Source organism: Balaenoptera physalus (genome assembly GCF_965194825.1).
Source record: "Balaenoptera physalus genome assembly, chromosome: X".
Classification (NCBI taxonomy): domain Eukaryota; kingdom Metazoa; phylum Chordata; class Mammalia; order Artiodactyla; family Balaenopteridae; genus Balaenoptera; species Balaenoptera physalus.
In genome coordinates this window covers 100,894,018-100,902,498 of record NC_138903.1, presented here as the reverse complement: position 1 = coordinate 100,902,498, position 8,481 = coordinate 100,894,018, and the positions used below count along the sequence as shown (strand labels likewise).

Here is an 8,481-nt window from a genome sequence, read left to right as displayed (position 1 = left end):
CAATATCAAAAAACAAACAAACAATCCAAACAAAAAATGGGCAGAAGACCTAAATAGACATTTCTCCAAAGAAGACATACAGATGACCAACAGGCATATGAAAAAATGCTCAACATTGCTAATTATTAGAGAAATGGAAATCAAAACTACAATGAAGAATTACCTCACTCCAGTAACAATAGCGATCACCAAAAAGTCTAAAAATAGGAGGAGTAACCAAGATAGCAGAGTAGAAGGACATGCTCTCACTCCCTCTTGTGAGAACACCAGAATCACAACAAGCTGCTGGACAGTCATCGACAGGAAGACACTGGAACTCACCAAAAAAGATACCCCACATCCAAAGACAAAGGAGAAGCCACAATGAGACGGTAGGAGGGGCGCAATCACAGTAAAATCAAACCCCATAACTGGTGGGTGGATGACTCACAGACTGGCGAACACTTATACCACAGAAGTCTACCCACTGGAGGGAAGGTTCTGAGCCTCACTTCAGGCTTCCCAACCTGGGGGTCCAGCAACAGGAGGAGGAATTCCTAGAGTATCAGACTTTGAAGCCTAGTGGGAATTGATTGCAGGACTTCGACAGGACCGGGGGAAACAGACACTCCACTCTTGGAGGGCACACACAAAGTAGTGTGAGCATAGGGACCAAGGGGAAGGAGCAGTGACCCCAGGGGAGACTGAAACAGACCTACCTCCTAGTGTTGGAGGGTCTTCTGCAGAGGCTGGGGGGGGGGACTGTGGCTCACCAAGGGGACAAGGACACTGGCAGCAGAAGTTCTGGGAAGTACTCCTTGGCATGAGCCCTCCCAGAGTCTGTCATTAGCCCCAACAAAGTGCCCAGGTAGGCTCCAGTGTTGGGTTGCCTCAGGCCAAACAACCAACAGGGAGGGAACCCAGTCCCACCCATCAACAGTCAAGTGGATTAAAGTTTTACTGGGCTCTGCCCACCTGAGCAAGAGACAGCTCTACCCACCACCAGTCCCTCCCATCAAGCCTCTTAGACAGCCTCATCCACCAGAGGGCAGACAGCAGAAGCAAGATGAACTACAATCCTGCAGCTTGTGGAACAAAAAACACATTCACAGAAAGATAGATAAGATGAAAAGGCAGAGGGCTATATACCAGACGAAGGACAAGATAAAACCCCAGAAAAACAACTAAATGAAGTGGAGATAGGCAACCTTCCAGAAAAAGAATTCAGAATAATGATAGTGAAGATGATCCAGGACCTCAGAAAAAGAATGGAGACAAAGATCAAGAAGATGCAAGAAATGTTTAACAAAGACCTAGAAGAATTAAAGAACAAACAAACAGAGATGAACAATACAATAACTGAAATGAAAACTACACTAGAAGGAATCAATAGCAGAATAACTGAGGCAGAAGAACGGATAAGTGACCTGGAAGACAGAATGGTGGAATTCACTGCTGCGGAACAGAATAAAGAAAAAAGAATGAAAGGAAATGAAGACAGCCTAAGAGACCTCTGGGACAACATCAAACGCAACAACATGCGCATTATAGGGGTCCCAGAAGGAGAAGAGAGAGAGAAAAGACCAGAGAAAATATTTGAAGAGATTATAGTCAAAAACTTCCCTATCATGGGAAAGGAAAGAGCCACTCAAGTCCAGGAAGCGCAGCAAGTCCCATACAGGATAAACCCAAGGAGAAACACGCCAAGACACATAGAAATCAAATTGGCAAAAATTAAAGACAAAGAAAAATTATTGAAAGCAGCAAGGGAAAAATGACAAATAACATACAAGGGAACTCCCATAAGGTTAACAGCTGATTTCTCAGCAGAAACTCTACAAGCCAGAAGGGAGTGCCACGATATATTTAAAGTGATAAAAGGGAAGAACCTACAACCAAGATTACTCTACCCGGCAAGGATCTCATTCAGATTCGATGGAGAAATCAAAAGTTTTACAGACAAACAAAAGCTAAGAGAATTCAGCACCACCAAACCAGCTCTACAACAAATGCTAAAGGAACTTCTCTAAGTGGGAAACACAAGAGAAGGAAAGGACCTACAAAAACAAACCCAAAACAATTAAGAAAATGGTCATAGGAACATACATATCAATAATTACCTTAAACGTGAATGGATTAAATGCTCCAACCAAAAGACACAGGCTTGCTGAATGGATTCAAAAACAAGACCCATATATATGCTGTCTACAAGAGACCCACTTCAGACCTAGGGACACATACAGACTGAAAGTGAGGGGATGGAAAAAGATATTCCATGCAAATGGAAATCAAAAGAAAGCTGGAGTAGCTATACTCATATCAGATAAAATAGACTTTAAAATAAAGAATGTTACAAGAGACAAGGAAGGACACTACATAATGATCAAGGGATCAATCCAAGAAGAAGATATAACAATTATAAATATATATGCACCCAACATAGGAACACCTCAATACATAAGGCAACTGCTAATAGCTATAAAAGATGAAATCGAGAGTAACACAATAATACTGGGGGACTTTAACACCTCACTTACACCAATGGACAGATCATCCAAAATGAAAATAAATAAGGAAACAGAAGCTTTAAATGACACAATAGACCAGATAGATTTAATTGACATTTATAGGACATTCCATCCAAAAACAGCAGATTACACTTCTGAAGTGCGCACAGAACATTCTCCAGGATAGATCACATCTTGGGTCACAAATCAAGCCTCAGTAAATTTAAGAAAATTGAAATCATATCCAGCATCTTTTCTGACCACAATGCTATGAGATTAGAAATGAATTACAGGGAAAAAAAAGTAAAAAACACAAACACATGGAGGCTAAACAATACGTTACTAAATAACCAAGAGATCACTGAAGACATCAAAGAGGAAATCAAAAAATACCTAGAGACAAATGACAATGAAAACACGATGATCCAAAACCTATGGGATGCAGCAAAAGCAGTTCTAAGAGAGAAGTTTATAGCTATACAAGCCTACCTAAAGAAACAAGAAAAATCTCAAATAAACAATCTAACCTTACACCTAAAGGAACTAGAGAAAGAAGAACAAACAAAACCCGAAGTTAGCAGAAGGAAAAAAATCATAAAAACCAGAGCAGAAATAAATGAAATAGAAACAAAGAAAACAATAGCAAAGATCAATAAAACTAAATGCTGGTTCTTTGAGAAGATAAACAAAATTAATAAACCATTAGCCAGACTCATCAAGAAAAAGAGGGAGAGGACTCAAATCAATAAAATTAGAAATGAAAAAGTAGAAGTTACAACAGACACCACAGAAATACAAAGCATCCTAAGAGACTACTACAAGCAACTCTATACCAATAAAATGGACAACCTGGAAGAAATGGACAGATTCTTAGAAAGGTATAACCTTCCAAGACTGAACCAGGAAGAAACAGAAAATATGAACAGACCAATCACAAGTAATGAAATTGAAACTGTGATTAACAATCTTCCAAAAAACAAAAGTCCAGGACCAGATGGCTTCACAGGTGAATTCTATCAAACATTTAGAGAAGAGCTAACACCCATCCTTCTCAAACTCTTCCAAAAAATTGCAGAGGAAGGAACACTCCCAAACTCATTTTATGAGGCCACCATCACCCTGATACCAAAACCAGACAAAGATACTACGAAAAAAGAAAATTACAGACCAATATCACTGATGAATATAGATGCAAAAATCCTCAACAAAATACTAGCAAACAGAATCCAACAACACATTAAAATGATCATACACCACGATCAAGTGGGATATATCCCAGTGATGCAAGGATTCTTCAATATAGACAAATAAATCAATGTGATACACCATATTAACTACTTGAAGAATAAAAACCATATGATCCTCTCAATAGATGCAGAAAAAGCTTTTGACAAAATTCAACACCCATTTATCATAAAAACTCTCCAGAAAGTGGGCATAGAGGGAACCTGCCTCAACATAATAAAGGCCATATACGACAAACCCACAGCAAACATCATTCTCAATGGTGAGAAACTGAAAGCATTTCCTCTAAGATCAGGAACGAGACAAGGATGTCCACTCTCACCACTATTATTCAACATAATTTTGGTAGTCCTAGCCATGGCAATCAGAGAAGAAAAAGAAATAAAAGGAATACAAATTGGAAAAGAAGAAGTAAAATTGTCACTGTTTGCAGATGACATGATAATATACAGAGAGAATCCTAAAAATGCCACCAGAAAACTCCTAGAGCTAATCAATGAATTTGGTAAAGTTGCTGGATACAAAATTAATGCACAGAGATCTCTTGCATTCCTATAGATTAATGATGAAAAATCTTAAAGAGAATTTATGGAAACACTGCCATTTACCATTGCAACAAAAAGAATAAAATACCTAGGAATAAACCTACCTAGGGAGACGAAAAACCTTTATGCAGAAAACTATAAGACACTGATGAAAGAAGTTAAAAATGATATGAACAGATGGAGAGATATACCATGCTCTTGGATTGGAAGAATCAATATTGTGAAAATGACTATACTACCCAAAGCAATCTACAAATTCAATGCAATCCCTATCAAATTACCAATGGCATTTTTTATGGAACTAGAACAAATCATCTTAAAATTTGTATTGGAGACACAAAAGAGCCCGAATAGCCAAAGCAGTCTTGAGGGAAAAAAACGGAGCTGGAGGAATCAGACTCCCTGACTTCAGACTATACTACAAAGCTACAGTAATCAAGACAATATGGTACTGGCACAAAAACAGAAACATAGATCAATGGAACAAGATAGAAAGCCCAGAGATAAACCCATGCACCTATGGTCAACTAATCTATGACAAAGGAGGCAAAGATATATAATGGAGAAAAGATAGTCTTTTCAATAAGTGGTGCTGGGAAAACTGGACAGCTACATGTAAAAGAATGAAATTAGAACACTCCCTAACACTATACACAAAAATAAACTCAAAATGGTTTTGAGACCTAAATGTAAGACCAGACACTATAAAACTCTAGAGGAAAACATAGGAAGAACACTCTTTGACATAAATCACATCAAGATCTTTTTTGACCCACCTCCTAGAGTAATGGAAATAAAAACAAAAATAAACAAATGGGACCTAATGAAACTTAAAAGCTTTTGCACAACAAAGGAAACCATAAACAAGACCAAAAGACAACCCTCAGAATGGGAGAAAATATTTGCAAACGAATCAACGGACAAAGGATTAATCTCCAAACTATATAAACAGCTCATGCAGCTCAATATTAAAGAAACAAACAACCCAATCCAAAAATGGTCAGAAGACCTAAACAGACATTTCTCCAAAGAAGACATACAGATGGCCAAGAAGCACATGAAAAGCTGCTCAACATCACTAATTATTAGAGAATTGCAAATCAAAACTACAGTGAGATATCACCTCACACCAGGTAGCATGGGCATCACCAGAAAATCTACAAACAACAAATGCTGGAGAGGGTGCGGAATAAAGGGAACCCTCTTGCACTGTTGGTGGGAATGTAAATTGATACAGCCACTATGGAGAACAATATGGAGGTTCCTTAAAAAACTAAAAATAGAATTACCATATGATCCAGCAATCCCACTACTGGGCATATACCCAGAGAAAACCATAATCCAAAAAGACACATGCACCCCAATGTTCATTGCAGCACTATTTACAATAGCCAGGACATGGAAGCTACCTAAATGCCCATCGACAGACAAATGGGTAAAGAAGTTGTGGTACATATATACATGGAATATTACTCAGCCATAAAAAGGAATGAAATTGAGTCATCTGTTGAGACGTGGACAGATCTAGAGTCTGTCCTACAGAGTGAAGTAAGTCAGAAAGAGAAAAACAAATATTGTATATTAACGCATGTAGGTGGAACCTAGGAAAGTGGTACGGATGAATCAGTTTGCAGGGCAGAAGTTGAGACACAGATGTAGAGAACAGACATGTGGACACCGAGGGGGGAAAACCGCGGTGGGGTGGGGATGGTGGTGTGCTGAATTGGGCAATTGGGATTGACGTGTATATACTGATGTGTATAAAATTGATGACTAATAAGAACCTGCAGTATAAAAAAACAAACAAACAAACAAAACAACTAATACTAAACTTTCTTTGGGTTATTTGTATGGAAATATGTTAATATAAATGTTTCAGACATTACATGAAATTTCTAAAAATCTTATATGTTCTGGTATAATGTTATAAGTCATAATTCTAGTTATTACTTTAAAATGTATATCTCAGAAATAACTAAATTTCCTTGTCAATTGCATTGTTATGCACTTTCATCAAATCTTTAACCATGGTCATTTTTAAGTCTTTTGTCATTTACAGACAGTTCTGGGTGTTCTCTGATGCTTTTGCAAATGTGTTCCTATAAAAGGGTTTCATCTTCAAGGAATTCATGGAAAAGACTCTGACAAGTACAGGTTTCTGGTAACTGACTATACTGCTGAACTGAATGAATAAGCATTTTCAGAACTCTAATGGAAAACTGATGAATTCATAAAAGTGCTAACAAAAGATCAAGATGAAAAAAAAAGTTACGTGGGACTGAGTGAACTGATGAGGATGATTATAATTTTTGTGACTTTCTCTTTGAATAAAAAAAAAAATCCCACAAGGACTCAGAGGCAAAAAATATACAAATCAATTTTCACTGCAAAGTAAAGGAGCTGTTACAGTGGAGGATTACTGGACTGAATGTCAATATTATGACATAGTATGAGTGTGTTTCATGTTTGGTAATTGCAATCATTGTTGCTTTTGTTGTAGTCATCCATTTAAAAAAAAAGTCTAAAAATAATAAATGCTGGAGAAGGTATGGAGAAGAAGGACCCCTCCTACACTGTTGGTGAGAATGTAAATTGTTACAGCCACTATGGAGAACAGTATGGAGGTTCCTTAAAAAACTAAAAATCAAGTTACCATATGATCCTGCAATCCCACTCCTGGGCATATATCTGGAGAAAACCATAATTCGAAAAGATACATACACCCCAATGTGCTTTGCAGTACTATTTACAATAGCTAAGACATGGAAGCAACCTAAAATGTCCATCAACAGATGAATGGATAAAGAAGATGTGGTATATGTATACAATGAAATATTACTCAGCCATTAAAAAAAGAATGAAATAATGCCATTTGCAGCAACATGGATGGCCTAGAAATTATCATACTAAGTGAAGTAAACCAGACAAAGACAAATATCATATGATATTGCTTATATGTGGAATCTAAAAATTAAAAAAAGATGCAAATGAACTTATTTACAAAACAGAAATAGACCCACAGACGTAGAAAACAAACTTATGGTTACCAAAGGGGAAAGGGGGGAGGGATAAATTAGGAATTTGGGATCAACATACACACTACTGTATATAAAATAGATAACCAACAAGGACATACTTTATAGCACAGGGAACTATGTCCAATATTTTATAATAACCTATAAGGGAATAGAATCTGAAAAAGAATATATATATGCATATGTCTATATATATAATTGAATCACTGTGCTGTACACTTGAAACTAACACAACACTGTAAATCAATTATACTTCAATTTAAAAAAAAAGAAATACTATATGATCCAGCAATTCCACTTCTGCATATATATTCCAAAAAATTGAAAACAGGCACTCAAACATATTGTACACTCATGTTTATAGCAGCACTATTTGTAACAGCCAAAAGGTGGAAGCACCCCAAGTGCCCATTGGTGAATAAATGAATAAATAAAAGGTGGTATATACATAAAAGGGAATAATATTAGCTTTGAAAAGGACCAAAATTCTGACACATGCTGCGATATGACTGAACCTTGAAGACATTATGCTAAGTAAAATAAGCCAGACACAAAAGGACAAATATGACTCTAGTAATAAAGGTACCTAGAATAGTCTAATTTATAGAGAAAGAAAATAGAATAGAGGGTATCAGGTACTGAGAGGAGGAAGAAATGATGAATTATTGCTTTATAGGTACAGAGTTTCAGTTTGGGATGATGAAAATGTTCTAGATATGGGTAGTGGTGAGGGCTGCCAACAATGTGAATGTACCTACTGCACTGAACTGTATACTTAAACTTAGCTATGTATGGTTTACCACAATGATTAGTAGTGAGAAAGATTCTCTCCTTGGCTAAACTCTAGTCAGGCTCCTCTGAGCCTTCTTATTAACTTGGCCTCGACCTAGTGTACAAAAACTGCACAAATGATGTTTTTCACAGCTTCCACCCATTAAAAGAGTTCGAAAAACACTACCATAGTTGCTAACAGCTCAAGGCTGCATCTCTAGGATGATGACTCCAGCCCCCTTAAGTTCCTGCTTGGGAAAGCTCAAGGCTGCCACAAGAATTTATTGTTTGTTCCAGCCAACACCTGAAGATAGGGCTCCTATCTCCTGATCTCTGTGAGAGTGTAGGAGCCTAACTTTGATAAGTGCCAATTAACAAACCAAGATGACATAATTACAT

The 8,481-nt window shown here is 37.2% G+C and overlaps 1 long non-coding RNA gene across 1 annotated transcript in view; it reads left to right on the top strand.

The window, feature by feature from the left end:
• Nucleotides 1-5,450: 5,450 nt before the first annotated feature.
• The window catches only part of LOC309652121, a 175,137-nt gene continuing 172,106 nt past the window's right edge, over nucleotides 5,451-8,481 (top strand). Inside the window, exon 1 of the long non-coding RNA XR_014258600.1 lies at nucleotides 5,451-5,775. This is a non-coding gene — a long non-coding RNA (uncharacterized lncRNA). The remainder of the gene's footprint in view (nucleotides 5,776-8,481) is intronic.